Source organism: Erigeron canadensis, chromosome 3 (assembly GCF_010389155.1).
Source record: "Erigeron canadensis isolate Cc75 chromosome 3, C_canadensis_v1, whole genome shotgun sequence".
NCBI lineage: Eukaryota > Viridiplantae > Streptophyta > Magnoliopsida > Asterales > Asteraceae > Erigeron > Erigeron canadensis.
The window spans coordinates 33,154,533-33,165,800 of record NC_057763.1 but is presented as its reverse complement, the minus strand read 5'-3'; positions in this window follow the sequence as shown (position 1 = coordinate 33,165,800).

Below are 11,268 nucleotides of genomic sequence, written 5' to 3'. Positions count from 1 at the left end.
ATGGATTTGACTCTTCTTTAATTAGTGTAACTATATTAGTCATTTTTTACAATTTTCACGTAGTTTAATGTTTATATAAATACACATATAAATAAAATTTAACAAAACAAAAGTAGTTAGCATTTGAACTACGTATGTTTGGGATGAAACCCAGTAATATCGAAAACCCTCTTAATTATCCACTCCTACAAATTTCGAAGGTGTAATTTATACCCTGATGGATTTCTCAAAGATTTAAGATCTTGTCAATTGCTCACCTTTTGAAAGTTTACTTTTTGTGTTTATAGTTAACCTTTTGAATTTTTAAAATTAATTTTACATTAATATATTAAGAGTTTCGAATTATGTACTTATAGTTATTTTTAGAATTTTTCAAAGTATTTTTGTAAAATCATGGTTGAATTTTGTTATTAATATTAATAATATTTGAAACAAATATTGGGTTTATGTAAGAAATTTAAAAAACTAAAATATTTAGGAAATTAAAATCTTAAACTTTTAATATTTACTTTAATTAACATCACTTATGTAAAAGCAAATTATAATACAATAATCAAAATTTGAAAGTTCATAATATAATCTTATAAGAGACCCTAAATTTCAACATTTAAATTTATTAAGAAAAACATATAATAAATAACTTATTAACAAGTGTCAAGTAATAAGTTTTTCAATTTGATAGGATCTACAACATAAGCAAATGTTGATTAAGTGAAATAAAATATCTCAATTGGTTAATAATTATTTAAGAAAATTGTATTTTTGTATATATAAAAGTTAAATTTATATTTTCCCGCATATTACGCGAGACAATATAAATACACGAGATAAACATAATAAGTTTTAAGAATAATATAATTATTAATTATAGATAAAACATGTTAAAATACAATTGTATTGTTATTTAAAGTTTTATTTGCATCAAATATGGCTAGTAATATATATAAATTTTTGTATAATGACAATGTAATGTTAAATACATCTAATACTGGTGAAGATAGTAATATTCAAAATTGCTCTTTAGTGTAGTTGGTTTTATAATATGGTTGTTATATATTTGTATAATGACGATATAAAAGTAAATATAAACAAAACACTTTATTTACTATAATGATTAAATTTCAAACCACCTCATTTAGGTGGGTTGGCCATCATGACATCATTGAGAGTCTGTTATCTTGAGGGACGCATATTCAATTCTTGTCATGGATAAGACTGATAAATATAGTTAATCATCGATGCAAAAAAAACTCAACATTGAGGTTTCGTAGGTACCAATTCGGTACACGGGATCAAAGGGTTCTCATCAATCTACCCTATGTTATATCTATATTGCCATGTATGATCTTTATCATCAATATTGATCATAATCATTAATTATAATCCTAATCATTAATATTTAATTTTCCATTTTCTATTTATATACATGATACTACTTTTTTTTATTAATTCACTGATAGTTATCTTTTATCAAATAAGATTATTTATTATATTATGTTTATTAATTTTTTTGAAAAGTATTTATTATATTATAGTTAATAATTATATATCATGAGAAAGATTTTTATGATTTATAAATATTTATATTTCATTAGTCTTGCTTTTATATATACTTGGCGTATATCATATATTCATAAAATATAATTTAATTGTTTTTATCAGTTGTAATCTGACAGTTCTTTATATTACCATAACTATGAATAATAATGTAACTATCAATTATTATTTTTATATTTATGTTCTCAATTATCTCGTACAACGTACGAGTTTAATCTAATATCTAATATATATAGTGAATGACATGTTTTTTCTTTAATTAATAAATTAATAGTTATCTATATTGGTTAAATAATAATCAGATAATCTAAAAGTCTTTAATGTATATAATATAACTGTAAACAATTTGATAACTTAATAGTACAGTTACAATATGAACTCATACATGCATGAATATATATGTATATATATGGGAAAAGTGAGTATAAGGTTGTCCCCCATTTATATATATATATATATTAGTTTATTATGTTTTACACATTACACTGACCGATCAATCTGTGGCTTCCTACGTATATATATACTTTATTAAATTAAATATGCAATATTTAATTATTTAAAATACAAGGACTAATATTATGTTTTCTTAATATTAGTGATTGAATATTAATGGTGGAAAGTGTAAATTAGTGATGGAAAACAAAAAAGTGTAAATTATTTAAATTAGATGGACTAATGTTGTGTTTACTTAATATTAAATTTGGTAATAGTACTATTATTTAGATCTAAGGGTTGTAATCAAAAGTTGGAACTCATCTAACGGTCCTTATTTCTCCATAAAAGAATTTAGGACCTTATTATATATATATATATATATTGGTAGATTGTTTGTGTATGAATTATGAAATTTTTGGAAGCAAGTGTGTATCAGAAAATTTATAACTATGATATGTCTTACATTTTTTTTATTATATAAATATGTCATGTCTCGACTTGAAGAGGATCGCTTAATTTTGAAAAGGTGAGAATGTTACGGAAAATAAAATTGGGAAACTTGTGACTCGGGATCAGATCAGCAAGCAGAAGAGTTAAGAGCTTTTAGAAACTTGTTTCAAAAATCAAAATTTCCTCCCTGGCAGAATTTGTGAGTACCTTGATTGGCGTTATTATCTTGAGTATCAAACATGACTCATTAACGTGGCAAGAAGGTGGAGAAAACGCCAATGACCGGAATGCTTACAAGACTCTTACGTCTTGCAACCCCAAGGAGTTCTATGGGACGGAGGGTCCCGTTGGGTTACTTACTTGGTTTCAAAGCATGGAGGCAGTCCTAAACATCATCGATTGTGCGCCAGCCGACCGCGTCAAGTTTGCGGCAAGTAAGCTCCAAGGGAGGGCACTCACATGGTGGAACCTCCAAGTCACCATGAGGGGTGCCGCCAGGATGAATGCTTTGACCTGGGAGCAGCTTAAGGAGGAAATGAAAAGGGAGTATTGCCCCAGACCTGCCGTCCAAAAGTTGGAAATTGAGTTTTTGAACCATGCCATGAAAGGAATGGAGTTAAAGACATATGCGATTCGTTTCCACGAGTTGTGTGTGCTGGTGCCTGATATGGTGACTACTGAAGCCAAGAAAGTTGAGAGGTTTATTTACGGATTAGTACCGGAAGTGAGGTTGATGGTCACGGCAGCAAACCCCACCACACTGGAAGAAGCGATAAGTTTGTCAACAAGATTGGTTAATGACTTGGTTAGGACAGGGAAGTACTCGCGAGGTGAAGCGAGCTCGAAACAAGGAGGAGGAAGTCGGTTTGGTGATCGCAAAGGGAATGGGCCGGATAAGAGGCAAAAGGTAGCAAGAAACTATGGTGTTGTTGATGCCAAGCCCAACCCAAATGATGGTATGCCGCCAAGATGTAACCGTTGTGGCAACCATCACCGAGGAGAATGTAAGCAGTGCCCGAATTGCCACCGATTTGGACACCATGCTGCCACTTGTCGAAATGGAGCAAGGGGATGTCACGGATGTGGAAGTACTGATCATTGGAGAAACGCTTGTCCTAGATTGGGGTGAGCTCAAGGAGGACGAGGAAATGCAAACAACAACCGTGGTAACTTTAGGAATGTTGGCAATCGTAGGAATCAAGCAAATCGGGGCAACAACGGAAATCGAGTGAATCAAGGAAATGGTGGGAATAGAGGACATTTTGGGAATCAAGCTAATGTGGGAAATCAAGGTAACAATAATCAAGGAAACCGTGGAAATCAAGGAGGGCAAGCAAGAGGAAGGGTGTACGCAATGGGTGCGAATGAGGCACGTGATGACCCAAATGTCATCGTAGGTACGTTTCCATTAAATAATGTTTATGCCTCTATGCTATTTGATTCTGGAGCCGAAAGAAGTTTTGTTTCTTTTGAATTTAAGGAAATGATTGGTAAGAAACCTAGCGAGCTTGATGAAACTTACTATATCGAATATGCTAATGGAAACGAGTATAGGACTAAGGAAATTATTTTTGATTGTATGTTAACTTTAGACGAGAAAGATTATAGTATAGACTTGATTCCCATTGAGATAGGAAGTTTTGATGTGATAGTAGGAATGGATTGGTTGTCTAAGATGCGTGCTGAAATACTTTGCCATGAAAAGGTCATTAAAATTCCCTCAAATAATGATGAGGTGCTTATAATACAAGGCCATAGGGCGGGAGTCCAACCCAAGATAGTGTCATCTATGAAAGTAAGGAAATATTTACGTAAAGAATATCACACATACTTGGCACAAGTAGTGGATAAGCAAGTAAAAAGTAAGGATCCTCATAAGGTCATGGTGGTTAGGGACTTTCTGGATGTGTTCCCTGACGAACTACCTGGACTTCCACCCACGAGGCAGGTGGAGTTTACGATTGATTTAGTTCCCGGGGCAGCCCCCGTAGCTAAAGCACCGTACAGGTTAGCGCCCTCCGAAATGCGAGAACTTTCTGAGCAATTGCAAGAGTTGCTTGACAAGGGTTTAATCCAACCTAGTTCTTCGCCTTGGGGTGCTCCAATTCTTTTTGTCAAAAAGAAGGATGGATCTTTAAGGATGTGTATAGATTAGGGAGTTGAATAAGCTGACGATCAAGAATAGGTATCCGCTGCCACGAATAGACGATTTGTTCGATCAACTTCAAGGAGCGTCGCATTTCTCGAAAATCGATCTTAGATCCGGCTATCATCAGTTGAGGGTACGAGAAGAGGATGTACCTAAAACGGCCTTTAGAACGCGCTATGGGCATTACGAGTTTCTGGTGATGCCATTTGGTCTCACAAATGCGCCTGCTGTTTTCATGGATCTAATGAACCGAATTTGTAGGCCATACTTGGACAAATTCGTGATAGTATTCATTGATGACATTCTGATATACTCTAGAAGTAAGGATGAACATGAGAAACATCTGAGAATAATCTTGCAACTACTTAGAGATGAAAAGCTATACGCTAAGTTTTCTAAGTGTGAATTTTGGCTCCGACAAGTCCAATTTCTTGGACACATTGTGAACGAGGAAGGAATCCATGTAGATCCGGCCAAGATAGAAGCGATCAAGAAATGGGAGACACCCAAAACGCCAACGGAAGTGCGTAGCTTCCTAGGTCTAGCTGGCTACTATAGGAGGTTCATCCAAGGATTCTCTAAGATTGCGGTGCCTTTGACCCAATTGACCCAAAAGTCGAGAGAATTCGAATGGGGTGAAGAACAAGAGCAAGCGTTTCAAACGCTTAAGAACATGTTGTGTGAAGCTCCAATACTAGCCTTGCCGGATGGAATGGAAGGGTTTGTAGTATATTGTGATGCGTCGAATAAAGGACTTGGATGTGTGCTTATGCAAAGAGACAAGGTCATCGCCTATGCGTCTAGACAATTGAAGCCACATGAAAAAAACTATTCGACACACGATTTGGAGTTGGGAGCCGTGGTATTCGCCTTGAAGATATGGCGACATTATCTCTATGGCACTAAATGCACCATATTCACCGACCATAAAAGCTTGCAACACATTTTTGATCAAAAGATGTTGAACATGAGGCAAAGGAGATGGATGGAATTGCTAAATGACTATGAATGTGAAATCAAGTACCATCCGGGAAAGGCAAACGTCGTTGCCGACGCACTTAGTAGGAAGGTGAATACTAAGGTGCCAAGGGCAAGAATCAGCCACTTACAAGTAAGAATGTCTCTGAGAGATCGTTTCTTAGAAGACCAAGCAAAGGCCTTTGAAGGGAAGAACATTAAGGAGGAAGCATTGTATGGCATGGAAATGAGGTTTGACAAGGATGATGAAGGTATCTTATACTTCAAGGAAAGAGCTTGGGTACCGAAGGTGAATGGTTTAAGGGATGTACTTATGAACGAGGCTCACAATACGAAGTATTCAATTCATCCGGGCGCGGATAAGATGTATCAAGGCCTAAGAAGAGATTTTTGGTGGCCTGGAATGAAAGGAGACGTAGCCCGATATGTGAGCCGATGCATGACTTGTGCGATGGTCAAAGCTGAGCACCAAAAGCCATCTGGTCTTTTAAAGCAGCCAGAGATTCCCGAATGGAAGTGGGAGCAAATAGCAATGGACCTAGTGACGAAATTGCCTCGAACAAAGAAAGGTCATGATGCTATATGGGTGATTGTTGATCGTCTTACGAAATCAGCCCATTTCCTTCCCATCAAAGAAGATTGGAACACCGAGCGTCTAGCTCGCTTGTACGTCGAGAAGATTGTAACACTACATGGCGTGCCTTTGTCCATAATATCCGATCGGGATGGTAGATTTACCTCACGTTTTTGGGGTCATGTGCAAGAGGCAATGGGCACAACACTAGCATTAAGCACGGCTTACCACCCTTAAACGGATGGACAAAGTGAGCGAACAATACAAACGTTGGAGGATATGTTAAGAGCCTGTGCATTAGAATTTAGCGGAAGTTGGGATGAACACTTGCCATATGCTGAATTTACTTACAATAATAGCTACCACTCTAGCATACAATGTGCACCGTTTGAAGCTTTATATGGGCGCAAGTGTAGATCTCCTATGTGTTGGATAGAGACGGGCGAAAGAAGTCTAGCTACCGTTGATTTTGTCCAAGAAACAACGGACAAGGTAGCTATCATTAAAGAAAAGCTTAAAGCCGCCAGAGATCGGCAAAAGAGTTATGCGGATCAAAGAAGGAAGCCCCTAGAATTTGAAGTTGGCGATAAAGTGCTCTTGAAGGTGTCGCCATGGAAAGGATCCGTGAGATTCGGTAAGAGAGGAAAGTTGAGTCCTCGATACATTGGGCCATTTGAAATTGTGGCTAGGATAGGCCCCGTGGCCTATAAGTTGAAATTACCCCAAGAATTGGGAGATGTTCATGACACTTTTCATGTGTCAAATTTGAAGAAATGCGTGGCGGATGATTCGAAAGTAGTTCCACTCGAGGAACTACGAGTGGAAGATAAACTCCAATTTCGCGAGGAGCCAATAGAAGTTCTTGACCGCGATGAGAAACGCCTCAAGAGGAGCAAGATCCCTATTGTTAAAGTTAGGTAGGATACAAAGCGCGGACCCGAATTTACATGGGAGCGCGAGGACTTCATACGTGAGAAATATCCGCACTTACTCCCTAAGCAAACTCAAATTCCGGGACGGAATTCTTCTAAGGGGGTAAGGATGTAACAACCGTACTTTTAATATTGTATATGTGCTAGTTAGGTTGTCTATGTTCCCGCAAGCCATAGTTATACTTGAAGCTAGTAGGTAATGCCCCAAATTAGTAATCTAAAGCTAATGATATGTTATAAGAATTACCTAATGAAAATACCTCGGAACAAAAATTTTTAGAGGTGATTAATCGTTACGATAATAATAACTTAAGTCTCACAAATTGAGATACCAATCAAAATCCTTATGAAATATCCAACAAATCAAAAACAAAACCAAATCAAGTAAATATGATCATAATAAGTAAAATTTCCAACTAAAAATATAATTGGAAGTATTATGTGCGTAAAAGCGTCGAAAACTTAATAAGTAAGCATATAAGCTTAAAAATGAATACGAATTTACAACCAATGACCTATGTAACCAACTAAAAATACAAAAATATATCCATACACATATATATACATGACATATGCATACATATACATATTCCTAACTAAAACAACCAATTACTTACATTTTACTAACAAAACACTTACAAATTAAATCCACACTTAACATATACCTACACTTATACTTATACAACAAAATTTTATTAAAAAAAAATGTGTATCTTTCCTTTTCCCCCTCCTTTTGGCCGTTCCCCCCCCCCCCCCTTAGACACACACACACTCATTTCAAATTTCACACTCTTACACTTCCAAGTAAAATAACACTCAAACTCTCTCTTCTCCCAACACACACATAACTCATTTTCTCTCAAAAACTCTTCCTTTTCTCCCTCTCTCCCTCTTGATTTCGGCCAGCCCAAGAACAAAGGAAAAACAAAGCAAAACTCATCTAAAAACTTGTTAATAATAAGGGTTTAGATTAGATTAAGCAAGGGTGGTGTTAAGCTAAGGTTTAAGGGTTAATATAAGGTTGAAACAAGGGTTATTTGGTGCAAGAAAGGCCACGAAATCTGCCATCTTTTCTTCATCTCAAAGTGTTCTTCAAGAGTATATATCTTCATCTCTTTACTAGATTAAATCTTGTTTATGTTTATGCTTGAAGGTTTTATTAAAAACTTATGTTTTCTTTATGAATCTTCAAGTTTTCTTTCAAATATACACTTAATGAGGGCAAAGTTGATAAGATCTTTCTTCTCATGCTCATGCATGTTAGATCTATGAAGAAAAATCCAATGATTCAACTAGTTTAAGACCCAAAAGTGTGGATATATGTTTAATAGTTCTTGATGTGATTTTTCCTTTGAAAAATGGTGATATTAATGTATATTATGAAGGTCATATTTCTGGAAATTTTTATAAAAATATAGATTTTGTTGTTAAAGTGTTGGATCTATAAAAGTTAGCATCAAAAAGGTGGATATGTGTTGATAGTTTGTAAAGTAACTTTTTATATAAAAAGATGAACATGTTTTATATAATATTTGCATATATATTTTCTGGAATATTTCATAAAAACATGTTTTCATATTGATGGATTTGAGATGGATAAAGCTTTATGTTAAAAAGTATTGATTCAAGTGCATATATGCTAGATTTAAGAAGGTTGGATTGTTGTTGGATTATGAGATGAAGCTAGGCTTGTCATAGGTGAAAAATATGTTAATATTTGTGTTAATATTCTGGAAAAATTGTTAATATGTCAAAAATACAAGTATGGAACTAAACAAGTCAAATTAGGCTTGAAATCGAAAACCGAAAGTTTGTAAAAATGCACTTTTAGCACCCACTTACACAAAATCAAATGACCAAGAAAATATCACAAAGTTACTGTGAAAAATTGATATTTATTTTACAAAACTCAACTTGGTTGGTTCAAGACAATAACAAGCTTAAAAATCACTTTTTCGGGTCAAATAATCACCAACCGAAAGCACAAAATTGCACATATCACACCACCACCACAAGCACGACTTGGAACATCAAAATATGATGGATATTCTGGAAAAAATGAAACAAGAACAAAAATCCCTTTTGAAGCACTTAATTTTCTTAAGAAATGAGGCAAAAATCACTATTTCGGTAAACGATTTTCATGTTTAAAAGTCCTCAAATTATAAGGACACAAGAGAGGTTGAATGGTTATAAATTTTTATTGATAAAAGGTGCCTAGTAAGGCCTGGAATTTTTGGACAAAAACCCTTGTGGTGATTTCTAAGTGTTTTTATGAATTAATGAATTTAAAAGGGATTTAAAGGATAATTAAATCAATAATAAATTATATAAATCATGAACTTGGACAAATTCACATAACCAATGATAAAATAACTCAAACCTACTGTAGAAAAATAATTACAAGAAAAGAACCAAGTTTCATATGATTTAAGAATAAATAACTAAGTTAAAATCACTAATAAATCACTATTATTAAATAAATAATAATAAAGCTTGAATAAATATATAAAATATAACATTACAAGTTTAAAAGCATAATAATCAGTAGATAATCACAATATAATTATCTATGAATTTTGAAGGTAATTTAAGAACCTAAAGATAATTATAAAGAATTATTTAATTAATTAATGAATAAATGGAATAAATAATTAATTAAATAATAATAAATCAAGGAAATTAATATAATCAGAAAATATATTTTAAGATTCATAATATTACAGTACCAATATCAAATAAAATTACAAGGCTAAGCATACAAAAGAAATCATGCGTATCAAAGCCAAACTACCGAAATTTCAATAAACGCGCAAAAACGTATAACGCGAAAACTACTCTTATCACCAATTCTAACTTAACCAAAAATTTTGAACATCATAATACACTTGATTCCATAATTAAGTAACAACCAAAGATAGGTAAGCCTACTAGCATACATCTCATGATCTAGTTTACTAGTTCATGTAACACACACTTACGTTGTGTATATTTGAATACCATGGTTTAGGCTTGCTTGAGGAACGACACCACTAGGCGCATTCCACGTACTTGATCAGCCCCTAACACCCTCCAATCAAGTGAGTCATAGCCCCTTTCAAACTATTTTATGTGTTTAACTTTCGGGGTGAAAAGCATGATAAGTAAAATTATTTTATACTTATATATATGAAGCGTTTCTTGAAAGAAAGTTTGATATATGAAATGACTCTTGATAAGTATGAATATGATATGAAGTTATAACATATGTTCCAAGTGATAATTGTTATATGATGAACTTGAGTTCTGTCAACCTGTTTTCTTTTCGGTACACTACTATTTACTCCTAAGGGAGGCCTGTAGTTAGATAGTTGCGCAACTAGGAGTCGTCCACCCATCCAGAGTGTAACGGTGGGAGGTTGGTTGCCTTCGTGACGACCATCACTTCCAGTCCGACCATTAGGGTGTTCTAGCTACGTAAGTTTAATCCGTCGTCCTCATGACACGACCCCAAGTATAAGTAAGGCACTTGATTGACAGCTTGTGCAAAGATAAGAAGTATTATAAAGCTTGGACTTGAAAATGGTAGTAGTAGTGGCTCAAGTATTTATTCACCAAAAAGCTATTTAAGTTTTGCCCTCGTGGTTAAAAGAAATTGAAGTTGAAATGATTGGATATTAAGATTTGAACATACGTTTTTGGAAAAGAATATTCGTAAAGATATTTGAAGGTCCTTTTTGGTGGTTCTTTATTTTTGATCATAATTGGTATATTAATATGTATATGTTGCTAGTTAAAAACCTATGAACTCACTCAACTCTCGTAGTTGACACTTTTTCTTCATGCTTTTCAGGTTTAGAGTAGTAGGTTTGCTAATGGACCGCCTCTGGATGTTGTAACTGTTTGATGTTTGAAGGCTTGTAATGCAAACAAGTATCTTTTTAATTCGGATTTGGATTTATGTAATGGTTTTAAACAATTGAATTTGAACTATGTAAACGGTTATTTTGGGATGATTTTAAGACTTTAATTATGATGTTTTCCATTTAAATCTTTTGTACATGTCGTTTTGTGGCATCTCATGTTTCCGCCGTAGTCGGGGTGTTACAATATGTGTGTTCCGTTTCATTAATTTGTTTGTGGTAACTATTTATAAAACACATTGTGTGTTTCCATAATGTACGCGACACACATTTTAGGCACATTTATACATT